This window comes from Doryrhamphus excisus, linkage group LG2, assembly GCF_037039965.1.
Source record: "Doryrhamphus excisus strain RoL-2023G ecotype Guam linkage group LG2, RoL_Dexc_Guam_v1.1, whole genome shotgun sequence".
Lineage (NCBI taxonomy): Eukaryota > Metazoa > Chordata > Actinopteri > Syngnathiformes > Syngnathidae > Doryrhamphus > Doryrhamphus excisus.
Window position 1 is genome coordinate 6,444,857 of NC_136358.1, and position 16,237 is coordinate 6,461,093.

The window sequence follows — 16,237 nt, forward strand, 5'->3', positions numbered from 1 at the left end:
GCAGGCCGACCACACACACAACTTTTTAAAGTGCCTTCTGTGAAGCAGAGTCATCCTTCTCCCAGCCAATAGAAAGCCCATTAGTCGGAGCTGATCTGGAAATTATATGGAATCGATCCCCGGGGGTAAGAACAGTTTTTCAGGCTCGATACTTCCCATTGATTCCCGGCTGCTATAATTATAAATGAAAATCGTTTCAAAGCCAAGTTGTGTTTTGAACACTCGCGCGCTCTTTGGATAATATTAGAAGTGATTTTTCTCTCTCTGTGTTGGTGTTTGGAGAAGAAGTTACATAAGGTCACTTGGCAGCCCATCTTAAATGGCGACAATTTATCACACGGGGCATCTATTGGATTTTTAGATGCAATCCAGTGTGTGAACGCACTGTTAAGTCCAAGTGCTCTACCGAGTGGTAAGTTGGTCAATTACTGTTTAACAAAACTTTTTTAAGAAAAAAGTTGTCATGTCCAACAACTGTCATTTTTATGCTCAGTGTGACCCTAATACTCCATTGAGAGTTTTCACATTAACATGGTGGGCCGGATAAAATGCTTTGATGGACCAAATTTAGCTCATGTTCTTTAGGTTGGCCACCCCTGCTTGCTTTCCCAACAAACAGTAGGCAGCGTTTATCCAGTGTGTTTCCAAACAGTGTGAATCATCATCCCAATCTCCTGCCACCCCCGGAGTGCTGCTTGGCACCTCATCATCATTTGACGACTGCGGGCGGGACACTTTATTGCCTCAGCGTTTTCAGGAAGTCCATCCACCCACCCTGTCCGACTACACCTCCGCTTTCTTTCCCCCCCCCCCCCCCCCCCCCCGTCTTTCCAGACTTCCTTATCTCCCGTTTTGCTGCACAAATGCAGCCAATCTTTGGGGAAGATGGCAACGGAAATGTGACAAATCCATCTGTCCTGCTTTGAATTTCTATGCTAATTTGAAGTAATAGTCCCTGTGGTGACAGTGCAGGGGAACAATTCAATCTCACCATCTATGACAACTATGCCTCCTGTAGCTATTAAAGCATATAACTGGGGTGGCCAAACTTTTTCCACCAAGGGCTGCATACAGAACAAATGAAAAATGGGGGAGGGGTGGTGACTTTATTATATTGTTTACATAAAATACGGTTCTATCTTAATATAACAGCCACATATTGAAAATGAAAATTAGTGTAATAATTTAGCTTGTTTATCGTGCGTAGTTAATTAGTTCCATACCCGACTGTGATAAGTGAATTTCTGTGAAGAAGGATTCTGTTCATAGTTATAGAAAACATATTTCCAACCTTCTAAGTAGGGTTTTTAACACTATTAGAGTTCTCTGACATGAGATAACACCCCTATAGTCACCTTAACATTCGTTTTATCCAATCTAGTAGAGAAAATCATAAAAAAAAAACAATATAGACTTAATCCCACCGTCGACCATCTCTGTGTGGAGTTTGCATGTTCTCCCCCGGGTTTTGTCCGGGGACTCCGGTTTCCTCCCACATTCCAAAAACATGCTAGGTTAATTGGCGACTCCAAATTGTCCATAGGTATGAATGTGAGTGTGAATGGTTGTTTGTCTATATGTGCCCTGTGATTGGCTGGCGACCAGTCCAGGGTGTACCCTGCCTCTCGCCCAAAGACAGCTGGGATAGGCTCCAGCACGCCCGCGACCCCCGTGAGGATAAGTGGTAAAAAATGAATGAATGAATGAATGAACAATATAGACTTACGTACATAGACTCAACTCAGAGTTGCTTGTTTTTTTTTCCCTCGCTTGATGATGTCATCATCTAAGTTGTATATCATCAACATATTATGTTGTAAAATGCTATAGGAGAAACAAAAAAAGTAAAAACACCTTAAGAAAACACCTGATTCTTGGTTTGTTGGTTTAAAATTTAAAATCATTCCCTCAAAATAAAATAGCTTTATTATTTTCTCAAAATTAGCTCAATTGACAAATGAATAACAGATGATGTTGTGTTTTTTCTATGGATCACATTCACATGACTGTGTGGTTCGTGAGTATCACGCGGCCTACAAAGGGGCTCTTTAAGTGGTAACCTGAGAACCAAATCAGGAGGATGTTTGACCCGCGTAAACATATGACTTGTGTTTTCATGTATGACTTTATTCATGCCTCTGTTAAGCTTTTAATGGTGCTCTACTGTACCTAATTTGGTGTATAATTTTCATTTGTAATTTGACCTCTTCCCCATTTGCATCTCCCAGTTTACCTTCCAGGAGGATATAAACAAAAGAACGCTAACATTGCATTGTCACCAAAAGTGTCTCCTTCCCCGCCTGTTGATGTGATTCAGTGAGAAGCTTTTCACGCGTCGCCGGGCAGAAAAACGAGAGATGTTTCTGAAGAGAGGAAACAGAAGATGCATGTATTAAATGAGCTGAGCCGTGCAGGGATATTCACTACCTTGTGCTGTGCAAATATATGACACTGTGTTATCTTTAAATTGATCTATACCACACACAGGAAAGATTACATTTGATGTTGGATGGTGGAAGGTGAGGCATAGTTTTTTTCTGCTGCCACTTTCTGCATGTTATCTTATAGTTTTATCTGTCAAAACCAGCTAAAGTATGTAAAACATAGGCTTGAGTTTATTTATTTTTTATTTAACAAATACACTTATTTAAAGTCAACAAGAAACAAGCTTTAACCATTCCCATTATTTTACTTTATTAAAAGTTTGGTAAAACAACAAAAAAAGACCTGAAGAGTACTTTATGTATAGAAAATAATTATTTAAAAATAAAAAAAATACTGTTTGAATAGATACATTTAGTGCAAATGACAAAATAAATAATATATTTTTTTTAATTGCAAAAAATCTTATGTGATTCTGTGCTATCCCAGCACATAAAACGAGTATTCATACATTCCAACACTGATTGTTAGTGATGGCGTCAAAATATGACGTCATAAAAATTGACTAATCACAACAAGCCCTGCCACCGAAATGCGGAAGTAATCAAAAATCAAAACAAATAACCCAATTCACACGTGGGGCGGGTTCTCGTTTGCATCTGTAGTGACAGCTAATTCTTTAAAAAACAGTCAAAGTTTTAGCAGCCTAGTTTTATTATTTGGGTTATTTGTTTTAATATTATTATTTTTTTGTATGCGGCACCACGTGACCGAGGAAGCTGGAGTAATCGCCCCACTTAGCCACCTTGTATCCATCCACACCGTGCGGCTGGATCCACTGTGGTGCTGACAAAACTCTGGAGGGGAACATTTCATTCCAAAAAAGCCCGAGGATCGAGCACTATCACCCGTCCACCTCAAGACATGGACCCCCGCTGGCGGCGCGACGACGAGCCGGTATCACCCTGCATCGTCACTTGGGAGAGCTGCTCAACGCAGGTAGATACTTCCACGTCTATGGATACTTCCCTAACATCCGCCATGACACCTTTAGTTTCACCTTGACATGTTTCATAGAGAAAATTGAGTGAGCTTTAATTGTTGAATATATACGTAGCTGAATTTCACTACAAATGAACTTTTTCTTCCAACAATTTTAGTAAAGTACAGTACATTAATTGATAATTAATGAAACTAGACGAACCAAAATGACACAAACATTTATAATGTTGCCATGTGGGTGTCATATTCTGCTAATTGCTTGGTTGCTAGATATCACTTTAAACATGTTATTGTAAACTGTCCTCTATACTTTAAATATTTTGAGCTGTTTACTTCATTAATGACCACAATGAGCCTATTTTGCTTCTATTAAAAAAAAACATTTGTGTTCCAAAATGTACAGGTACAGCAGGTTGCAAAAGCAAAGCAGGTATGTAAAACTAATTGCCATTCAACAGCAAAACAATCATGGCACAACTAGTCGATACAATTTGAAGTTAACCCCACAAAAAGTACTCCCAAAATACTATAATAAAAAGTAGTAGTTCTATTTTGTTTGTGTTGTTACAGCACGTGGCAAAGTTTGTGTTCCATCAGAGTCAGTGATGCAGGGTCACCATGGCAATGGGGGAGACGCGAGTAGCCATTGAAACATTCATGTTGTTACATAACGTTGCCTCATTTCCATGTTGTTTCAGTGTTAGAGAGTGTCTGATGCTGCAGGCACTTTAACTGCTCATGACACCAAAACACATGTTCATCTTCTTCTAACATTGAAAAATAACTTTGAAAGGCGTGTTTCCTGTGTAAGATGTGTGCTCTAATTGAAATTGAATCGATATATTTGCTATTCTCCACACTTTTTGTCACTGAACCCAGTCCTCGGAGGAAGTGATGTTTCTCCAAGAACCCTCCCATTCGGAAGTGCCATGGATTCTTTTGGATTCTATATGGTTGTGGTGAAGTTTTTGGTAAAATTTCCATAGTTTATTTTTTATTATTTTTTCAGCATAATCTTTTAATATTATTTACGCTTGTTATGTGGACGGCTTTTACTCAAACACTTGAGACAGTACATTTCGAGGACAACTGTTTTGTTACCGCACCTCAGATGAATCTTAACTAATCTTAATACTAATAATATTGGGTTTCATGCCAGGATTAGCTAAGCATCCATCTCTGCACACTGTATTGTATCTTGTCTGTGTCAGTCAATGCCAGTCAATGTTGGCATCAAACAGACTTTAGTCATTTGTTGTCTTACTTAGATGACTCTGACTGGATAGAGGAAGCGCCGGCACAGCTGGAGGTGTTCAAACAAGTTGGTCATGCACACTCTTTTGCATGATTTGAACGTGGGTGGCAATGGACACACACACACACACACACATGCTTCCTGCTGCTTCTTTTTTGTTGGTGTTTACGGATATTTTTTCCAGTCGGTGCACTGGGAATTTTAACAAGGAATCAAAAATGCCACATTCTGAACAGTAATTTTAATCCCGATTGCGTTGATGCTCAAAACTCGATGCCTAACCTGAATTGGTGGCATTTTTAGGGGGATATTTTCTCGATTTTGAACACTGAAAAGAAGGTTTCTGATCCAATTTAGTTTACTATACTTTAGATTTGTTTTGTTGTATGGTTTTACTTTATGTCTTACACTCTGGTACCTCTTATGCATCATGTGTACTCTTGCAGTACTTTACTTTTATTTATGTTGCGCCATGTTGCAGTAAGTTAACTTTTATTTATGCTGCCTTGTGTAAAGTGACAGTAATGACACTACTACCAATATTGCTAATTATTGCTATTATCATTAGAATTATACTAATAATATTTAGTATTATACTAATAATATAGTAAATGATATGATAGTAATTACAGCGGAACTGTAAAGTGGTACCCGTCGTGGAGTCTCAAAGTTGACCCACTTTTCGGCTTATTGCCACTAACTTGTACTACACAAGTGCAAGGCATGATTTTATAACCTTGGATTAATTTTTACCAAACTCGGAGGCGATGTTGCAGCAGCTCCAGTAGCTAGTATTACCGCTGTGGGCAAGATGCTGCGTCACTACACCGGAAAAGTAGTTCTTTGGTACAACAATGTCACTGTAGCTTGGTTAATATGCAGTTCAAGTTACGTAAATAGAATATTGGTTATATTTTTAGAAGGCTTTATATTTGTGGTTTGTTAGCAGGTTTTCTCTATCTAGAACACACCGAAAAGGGAAATATGTGTGTTCATGTCTCCCATAAGGATTGTGGATGATAGGCAAAATTACAAAAAAGTGCACATTTTTCTACTAAGTACAGACTCAACCACTGATGACATCATCAACGGTTTCTGTTTCTCTGTAGTAGCAAGCTAATAGGAATAGCATTTTGGGATAAAAATACATTAAAAACACAGTTGCACTCATGCCTTATATTAGTATGTTAACCGAAAAAACATGCTAATGAGGTTCCAATGTGTGTGTGTGTGTGTGTGTGTAGTCACAAATGGACTATGATGCCCATCCTTAGTTGTGTTCTTGTGAAAGCAGGTCATCTCAGTTTGGGCAGCCATGTTATTCGCCCTCACCGTATTCTCCCTCCCTCCAAAATCCAGTGGTGGGCGGGTGTGTAGTTGGGTAAATAAATAAAAAGGAAAGGAAGAAAAGGGAAATGTTGACACAGCTTGTCCTTGTGGCCAGATTAGCCACTCATGCTTGAGCGTGGGCTAAAGGCGCTTGCATTATTCAGCCTCCGACACAGATGAACAACTATAGAGTGTGTGTGTGTGTCTGTGAGGAGTGTTTGGGGCGGACCCCTTCACTTTTGTGGGCATTGCAGGGATGCAGAACACTGCGGGAAGCTTGATGCTTAATTAGCATCTTTCTCGGGGGTTGCTGTCCACGGTGCTGAAAGTTTCATCCCACCCTTTTTTTGTGTATGCCTGCCTGCAGCTCGCACCGCTCTTCAAAAGCCAATAAATGGACAAAAAGCCTGCTAGGTATAAAAAAACATGTCTTTCTCCACGCCAAGGCTCAAGTTACTGCTCTCTCTCAGTGGCGCGCTTAAACGAAAATCTCCTTTGTGTCCAATATTTGATCCAAGCAGAACACAAGTAGTGAGTCAGTGGCTGGAATGGCCATGAGGGAGGTTCACATTATTGAAAAATTGGCCATTTTCTGGTTAGATTGATGTAGTTTTACAATTACAGGAGTAAGTGCTTTCAGATTTGTCTCAATTAACTAATAAACCCTACACTGCAAATCATACATGCCAAGCTAACCATTCCTAGTTTAAAAAAGGACAGCATAGCTTTCAAACTCCTGTTCATTTCAGGGGCTTTTAAGATGATATGGGATCCCAGTGGGGAACTAGACTAGGTTTCTTTTTAATAAGAGAAGTTGTGTACAGGGCAAGTTTGCGTTCTTCTTTTTTTCCACAGCCTTCTCCCCCGACCATGCCTTCTTTTGTTGCAAAAGGATCGACTCTATCACTGTTATCTATTATAATATTATATATTGGTGAACTGGTACAAGTTAAACACAGGAAGTGACAACGATTTGTAGCTGCTGAAAAATGGGCAAGGAGAACGGTTAAATGAACTGCTGAATTGTTGAATTGTGCAAATGTAAACATGTGATGGTACTGCAAATTGTTGTAAAATGTTCCTAATCAACTAAACCAGGGGTCTCAAACTCAATTTACCTGGGGGCCACTGGAGCTAGGGTCTGGGCAAAGCTGGGCCGTATCAGGTTTTCCAAAAAAACCCCACATTTATTAAAAACAGAAAAATATACAAACTTTTTCAGTGCTTTGGTTCCGATTTTCTACAATAAAAGCTCTGATAAAACATTCCACTGTTCTCAAATATCTTAATTTTTATTTTTCTGCACAAAATAAAAAATAAAAAATCAAGAATAAAGAAAATCAATCAATCAGTAATAAATAATAATAATAATAAAACAGATTAAAATGAACAAAGCATTATTAGAGCCCTGTAGACATGACAAAACACGACTATAGTCACATTTATACTCTTTTTATTTACAACATATTGCGCAACTGCAGGGTCTTGAGACACATGCTAACTCGCAAACTAGAGAGCTAGCGACCTAAACGGTAGCCTTCAAGTTATTTCCTTTAAACTTAAATAGCCAAAAACCTACCACTTCCACACGGACAGGGAGGATAACTATTAACAGTTATTTAACCTTTAACATGAACATTAATCAAACGTAATAATTTTTTCTGGGTACATGATACCATACAGCATCCATATCAAACTTGCGCGGGCCGCACTAACATTAAACTTTCATATCAAGGCGGGGGCCTCAAACTAGTGTCCTGCGGGCCGCGTGTTTGAGACCCCTGAACTAAACCATTCCCATGACCAAGATGAATGTGAATGGCACCGGTCTAATTCCTAGTTGTCTGCAAAGCCTACTACTTTTCTTTGGCCAGCTCTCAGCATCATTTCTTGTTGACTGTTTTATTTTCTCTGCCACATTGGCACACAGTCAAAAAGCATCCATTGATTTTTCACTGCTGTGTGCGTCTGTCAGCTTTGACTCCCATAAAGATGCCTGGCAGCCGTGATAAGAAAATACAGTTTAAAAGGCAGCATTTATCCCATGAACGATCTTTTGCCGCTTTTCCCTTCATGGCCAAGGAGTAGTACAGCTCATTTACATGTTTTGGTTTTTTCATTCTCCGTCAACAAGTGTGTGCCGGGTGTTGAACACCGAGGCTTTAATGACAACATATTGACAGGTTATACAGTATGCATGGATAATTTACTCATCAGGATGCTTAACTCACCACTGACCTGCTTCAGTATATTTGACACTTTGTATTGCTTTAATAAATGTGTCAGGCATATTAGCATGAAATAATGTCACAATCCGGGAGTTAGCCCATGTGATTGTTTGGTTTGTTTAGCCTTTCTATGCCTTATTTCCTGTTTCCATGCGTTTCTGATTGTGTTGATTATTTACTTCAGCCAGTAGCATCCTTCTGTGTTGGAGCATTGTGAGTTGTCGGTCAAGAACCCTATTGATATTGAGGGATGTCTCCCCCCCATAACCACCATACAAGTGGTGGCTAATTGTTTTCTATTCAAGCAGGACCTTTAAACATACAGATATCAAGAACCCCGTTGATTAGGCTGTCTGCCCTAAAAGGTAGCTGAGTTCAAAGGTCATGTTTAGCACTGTACCGGTGCGATGTGATTGTTTTCCCAGCTAGAGGAATGGAACGCCCAAGACTTTTTCAGCAGCTTTCTTGAATTCGCTTCCCATTTGTGTGTGAATGATTGTGTTGGATGAAAAAAAAAAAAAAAGAACTCCATTCGTCTTCCTTCCCTGCTTCTTGACAATCTGTTGATCCCTTGCAGAATCTCCAGATGAAAGGCGATGCCGCTCAGACTGTGAAGCATCCTTCTCACCTCCTCCTCACCGGGAGGTGAGGCAAAATGACACAATGAGGCGTTATCGGTGCCACTTTTTTTAGATGGCGGCTTGCCTTCAATCAAAGTTGTATGAGTACAAATGAATTTGGATTTTACGTTCAGTTAATCCAATGTGTGTTTTCCGTTGGTTAGTGGATGGCTTTTCCAATTGTTTTCCTGCCATATCTCCCTGTCCTTTCTGAATTGATTGGAGGCAAAGTGCTTGGAGGATTTTTGGTATTAATACAATTTGTAGTTTTCCTTATTGCCAAGGAAATGGGGACTTTTTTAAATTTTGCCTAGCAACAAGGAGATGTGGAAATGGCTCCCTAGTGAGGATAAGCGGCATGGCAAATGATGTAGGGATGTAAATCCGAACCTAGTTAATTAATATAATACATCCTGTAGAATGCAGTTGTAACCTTTTTTTAGATTTTATTTATTTACATTTTTAATGATAGTATTATTTTATTTTTCATTTTGTGTAAGGAGTGCTATTGCCCAGAGTTATAGCATGCAATGAGATGAGTTGTCAGGAAAATGACAGTGTGCCATAAAAGTGTGCGGGTGCTGACAAGGGGGCGTTTCCATGCTGTAATATGACAGCTACATCTTTTTTTTTTTTTGCCCGCTCTCCTTATTCAATGATTAAATAGATTTCGGCCTTGCTCGTGAGGCAATTTTATTTATTTTTACCTCCCTCCTTCATTGAGTGCTCTTTTTTTATTTGCCTTTGAGACACACATCCCATCTTCCTTTTTCTTCCCTCTCTTCCCTTCAGGACATCCTGAAAGCATGTCCAGGGGTGTGTGTCAATGATTCATGCTCTCCATTTTGCAGCCGGTCCACCTACAGTCGCTGTTTTGAGCTCAAATTCTCTTGACTGCCACTCAGGTTGCATTTTTTTTTTTTAATGCTTTGATTCAAGGTTCCCCCTGGTGTTGGAAATTTAAACGAAAATGCTTGAAATGTGCATTTTAAAGGCTTGATAAGTGCCTGCAGGGCTTTACAGGGCTTGAAATCACAAGTAGTTTACTCTTTAGATGATGAAAATCACATTCATTTTACCTGTCCCTTTTAGGGCACGATTTATGGGGCTTGTTCATTTGTCAGGTAGTTCATTAGTCAGCTAGTTAGGCACTTTGTTACTTCTTATTTGTCGGTTTGGTCATTAGTTAGTCAGTTCCTTAGTTAGGTCATTTGTCAGCTAGTCACTTGTTGGTTATTATCATTCTGTCAGACAGTCAGTTCTTTTGTGTGTTTGTTCGTAGTCTTTTAATTTGTTTTGTTTTTTGTCTATTTGTTAGTTAGTCTGCTAATATGTCTAGTCACTTTGTTAGTTATTGAGTTAATTTGCTTGTTTGTTCGTTGGCTAGTTAGTCAGTTTGTTGGTCTCGTTAAATTGTGAGTTCTTGTGTTAATCTGTCAGTTTGTTAGTTTGCTAATTCATCCATTATTGTTTCCTGAGAAAAAAAATCAATATAATTAAGGTCTAGAGATGTAAACCAACAAGTGGCATCAAATGCGTTCTCTTCAAACCAATCACAACTTTAGTCTTAGCTTTCACAAATGGGCAAACAAACGGAACAATTCAAACAAACTGATGAAATAAATGACAATAATGATGAAATGAACAAAGAAATTATTGAATAAACTTGCTGACAAAATTAATCACGCCTATACGGAGAAGAGACAAACTAACAGAATAATTTAGTAATTGATAAATTGGATAAATGGTCAGGCAAATTAATTACGACTAGCAAACTGAATAGCTGTCAAATGAAAACATGAACAGAATAACAAACTGACTTAGTGGTGACTTAGTTGTGAGTTTAGCATGTTGACTACACTGTCAGGAGATGGATGGTTTGTTTCTCAGTTTGGACATTGTTGTCTGTTGTCCCGTTCACTCGCCATTCTTCTCCCACATTCCAAAAAGATTTTCCAGAATCTGCTGTATTTCTTTTGATTTTATGCTTCCTGCCTGTTTCAATTTATTCCACCCACGACCCGCCTCCGGGCATGCCCACTCCACTGTGATTGGTCACACGCCCAAAGTGCTTCCTAACTATGATCCATATAAGAAAGTCTGCCCCTCTGTGACATCACAAAGAGGCAGTTTTACCACGCCTTTTGAAACAGAGCGTTTAGAGCCATCCCAAACTTCTTTCAGGGCTCACTTTTATTTTATTTATAGGTCAGAAAAGTGGAAAACGTTTTTTAGTCGTGTAGAGTTAAATTATTTATACTTTAACAAACTGACAGACTCGCACAATAGCGAACACATTGACATTTGACTAATTCTCTGGTGGACTGGCACAATAACTAACAGACTGATAGCTGATTAATAAAGAAAAATAGACTCATCAAACAGACTAAGGCTAATGAACTGACTAACAAATCAACAAAAAAATGACACGCGGAATAACTGCATAATTATCGAACACAAAGTAACAAATGGTTGGCATAGTACAATAATGACTAATGGATTAACGCAACATCTTGCTAACAAATTAACAAACAAGCTGACTATTGAAGGTTCGCCATGCTAGGTTCTAGTTTTAACCAAAGCTAGCAGGGACATTGAGGTTTCTGTTCAAATAGAAATTTTTCCACATTATTCAGATGTTGTACAGAAAAGTGCTTGCGTCTTAGGTAGCCCCTCCCCAATGGTGGTGTGTTCAATCAAGTTTTGGGCATCTTTTAATTATTCTCATGCAAACAGTGCAGGCATTTTGCCTTGTTTACCACAAACAGCTTTGTCATTATATTCCACACACACAAAAAAAAAAGCTCATTCTGTTTTTTTTCTTTTGTGCCTTTTTCAAAAGTGACCATCAGTGTGCCTCCAGTGTTTGCTTCTATTTCAGTATGCTAATAGATTACGGCTTAATGAAGCGGCAACACAAAACGGCCTTGTTGTGGCGCCACCGTCATCTGTCTGGCTTTCTGGGAGTCTAACCTTCACCCAAAGAGCGCATCATTTCCCCCCTTGGCGAAGCTTAATGAGACATGCTAACAAACGGCGGAGTGCCACGTCAAAGTGACTTTCCAGGTAAAGGCCGTTAGCCGTGCTCGTAATCAGTCCCCTAGTGCAGCTAAACGGTGCAGAGTCTCGGTCTCAGCAGCTTGTCGTCGACTTTTTATGGCGGGCCTCGCTGGGGCCGTGCGGCGGCATGTTACATCTTGATATGCCCTCAAATAAAACACATAATCTGCTTTTGTTGTCAGCTAGTGGGCTGTGATACACACAATGGAGCCCGCTTTTTTTTTTTTTTCCACGGGAAACACTACCACTGCCGCACAGCGTGGATGTGTATCGCTTTAAATGTACATGATGAACACTGTAACTGGTTTTAAGGCTCCCCCTATGGCTGTGAAGTGGAATATATGACAATACATATGTTATGATCACAGCTCACTGAAAGTACTCAAGTACGGTAGGTGACCCTTGGTTGCCATGGTCACTGTGATGCTATTCACCCTGTTAGAAGCTGCTGCGATTTTGATTGTATTTCACGGTATTGACCCAAATATAAAATGTTAATTGTTAGGAGCAGCCGTTAATTGGGAGATGCTCTCCGAACCTGCAGAGAGCTTTACAAGTACAAGTACATTTCAGGAACACAAGCTTGCTGACACCCTCAACTTTGGAGTCATAGTACATGTTTTGCATGCTGCAAAATGCATTTGTTGCATAAAGTGTTACACTTCGGGAATCACGGCTGCTGACACCTAAATTCCACCGTCACAACCGGCACCAAGAAAGTATTTCATTGTGGAGCACACCACACAGACAGCTAGCGAGGGCGCAGCAGAAGCACTCTGCACACTCTGTTCATTCCGTTATAGAACCAACACGCCCAGGTGTCGAAACAGATGCACAGATTGAACTCCTTTGTTATAACTTGTTTGGTAGACAGATTTATTGATTATTGTGTCAGGCCAAAGATGGTTTATTGTCTTATTATGCATAGATTAGATATTGGGTGATACAAGTGTAGAGGTCACTCTGGGGTGTTAGTTCATGTCTAGAAGGTTCTAATACTGAGGTCATACATATTAAGATTAAGATATGCCTGTATTCGTCCCTCAGTGGGGAAATTTGTATTGCACAGCAGCAAGAGTACAAAATAAACAATATAAACAACCCAAGTATTAACAAAATCAACAGAGTTATATACAATACAGTATGTAGATAATATGAAACGAGATGAGATATATGACCACAGTCTATACACTGAGATCTTGCTAGAGAGTTAATATGAGGCATTATGGAAATACTTCACATAGAACTTAGTATATTGCATTTAGAGCCCTTAATATTGCACATGGAGGTTGATCAGATATTGCACAGTGAATGGGGTCTGGAGTACTATACTGACTATAAAAAGCAAGTATTACACAGATGTACATAGTGGTGTAGAAGTCTATTGGGAGCGGTGCTGGTTGTACAGCCTGACAGCTGCAGGAAGAAAGGTCATCTATGCTCTACTTCAATGAAATCCACTCATCGCGGGAGAGTTTCAAACCAATTAACCACAATAAACGAGGGACAAGGTATGACTGTACAATAAAATTACAATCCTGGCCACCACCGGTGAAAACTGGCCCATTCTTAGCACCCCCGTCATCTGACAAGACAAGATATGGCAATGTTTACCTCAGCGCCACATTTTATTGTAATACAGTTAATTCTCACATCAAATTTCCATATAAAGTGTCCCATCATCACATGTGTAAAAGGTTGGGAGTTTTTTTTTTTTTGTTTTTGTTTTTGATTGAATGTTTTCCATTTAGCAAGCGAGCAGAAAGGAAGATAGGAGTGCTAAGCAAATAGCTCGACTCGACTGATTCGTCTCCCTCCCACACCCCCCTGCGAGGGCTTTACAGCGCGAGCCCGTGGAGCCATCAATCAATGGCGCCGCACACTCCAAGGACAACTTTGTCTCTTTATGCAATTTGTAAAGGCTGTCCAGTCAAATTGATTCCTTAAGCGTGAGCCTTCCACTGAAAGGCAAAAAAAAAAAAAAAGAACATTAACCTCCCTCGGTGTTTACCAGTAAACAAGACAATAAATGACTGCTGCCTGTTTGCGGCCTGAAAAACACCCCAAAAAGTAGGTGACAAACAAGATGAACAGTGATCGCAGGAATGATTGATTTAATAGTGTTTAATGGAACACTGTTGTCTTTTGATTCTTTACACAGACAAAACGCCATCAAAATAAACGTTATTAAACAACATGAAGATGGCATCTCTAATTCCTTAGCAATATGTTTTAGGTTATGTTCTTTGTTATTATGTGATACACAATGAAACGAGATGCAGTCGGTCCAGTAGCTGCATTTAGCTACTTGCCGTACGTTGTTTACAATGAGTTCAACAGCACTAATAATGCTGGCGGAGCAAGCATTTACTCCTCACCGCTATGACAACATTGGTTCTCTTGCAGCTGTGTTGTGCAGTATACTTATAAACTTTTAATACCGATATGCCGATATTGCCCAACTCTCAATTTGTCAATACCGATATGTGTAACACATTTCTCCTGGTTGCACATAGGGCTGCACGGCGGTCGAGGGGTTAGCGCCAAAAACATGCTAGGTTAAATGCTCACTCCAAATTGTCCATAGGTATGAATGTGAGTGTGAATGGTTGTTTGTCTATATGTTGTCTATATGAATCGCCAATTAACCTAGCATGTTTTTGGAATGTGGGGGGAACCCGGAGTAACCGGAGAAAACCCACGCATGCACAGGGAGAACATGCAAACTCTAACAGAGCTGGCCGAGCGTGGAATTGAACCCTGGTCTACTACTACTAATAATAAATAACCACATGTTCGGATAGAGCTAGGTTTTCATTTTCTCATGCACCCACAGTCATTGAAAAAAAACAACCTGTGCTATATAATGACTTTTCAAAAGACAAAGTTACACTTGCTTTACCGTTTTTCAGTCACGTCAATTGGACTTCAGTGTTTAAGAACTGTCAGAAAGTATTTTTGTTTGTCTCTGCCTTGGGGTCCAACAGCTAATCATAACAGTTTGATCTTTACCAGTATTCCAACATTGGATATTTAGCTGCTGCTCAGCCGCTCAATTCATATTCCAAGGGTTGTGTCAAAAATCTTCAAAGTACATCCACATTTTGCAGAATGTAGTTGCTTCATAAAGGAATATGGAGGCCATGTGGGTTCGCAGCCTTAAAATGTGTTAACTGATCTCTCACAATCCTCAGTATGGCTGCAAAGGAGGAAGTCTTTTGTAAGGAAAAGCATGTTACTAATATTGGATCTTCCTCCCTCTAGATTTGTCTTATCGCACGCGAGAAACGCGCAGCGAGGCTGACACATCGTGGTGCCGTTTTGTCAGGCGGCCCTCAGATGGAATGTTTGGGGTTCCAACACCTCCCTGACACTTCCCATCATCAAACTGAAATCAACTACATTTTCCTTTCCTGCTTGTGTGTATTGCCACAAGTCTCAGCATTTTTCTCCTGCGTGAGCCAGTTGTCAGAGGTTTATGGGTGAGATTTCCTGCCTTGGGTTTAATCACATGGCGCTTCAAAGTGACGCTTCAGCAGCAACAGACTGCATTTGTTTCTATTTTAATGTAGAATTCTGCAGCAGATAAATGAACAATCCTTAATCTTTCATATTAAAGATCATAGTATGATGTTTACTACCAGGTTTAATTTGTTTTCAATTTGGATTGTTCCTACTCTTTCTTCTTTTATAGTGTTGGAGCAGTGAAGGTTTTTTCTACCTAAAGTAAGTACTTTTATTGCATCTCCACCCAGCAGATTATCCTCTATTCTATGTATATTTTGAAATTATTAATCATGTGTAAAAGGTAATTTTTATGGTTGTACTTATTAATACAATAGTGAGGTACAGTAACACCTCATGCATTGCAGTTAATTGTTCCCAGAGTTAGTTTTGTTGTAAGAGCATAAAAAAATCTGTTCTGAATACTTTTTTTGGAACATTAGAGCCCTCTGGACATGAAATAACACCCCTATAGTCATACATAAATATGTTTTGTGCCTATGTGTGTCGCTATAAATGTGTTCCCCAATGGGGGGGCTGGGTGGCAGGCGGACAGGAAGTGACATTGAGCGTTATGATTTGAGTTTTAGCTTATTGTAGTAACACTAGCCCCTGTTGTTTTTTTTGTGATTTTTATTAGGGATCATTGTGACCAGTGTAGAATACTACATAACATTCATAGCATATTTGATTGCATCTTCTAAATGCCTTATATATGTTTTAGTTCATTCAGCCACTTGTATACATCAAACTGCTTAATTTAGCAAAAAATAACATGTAAAAATGTACTTCAATATGCATGTTTTTGACTAATAATAGGCTGTAAATCATAGGAAGCAGCATGATTTATTAATATA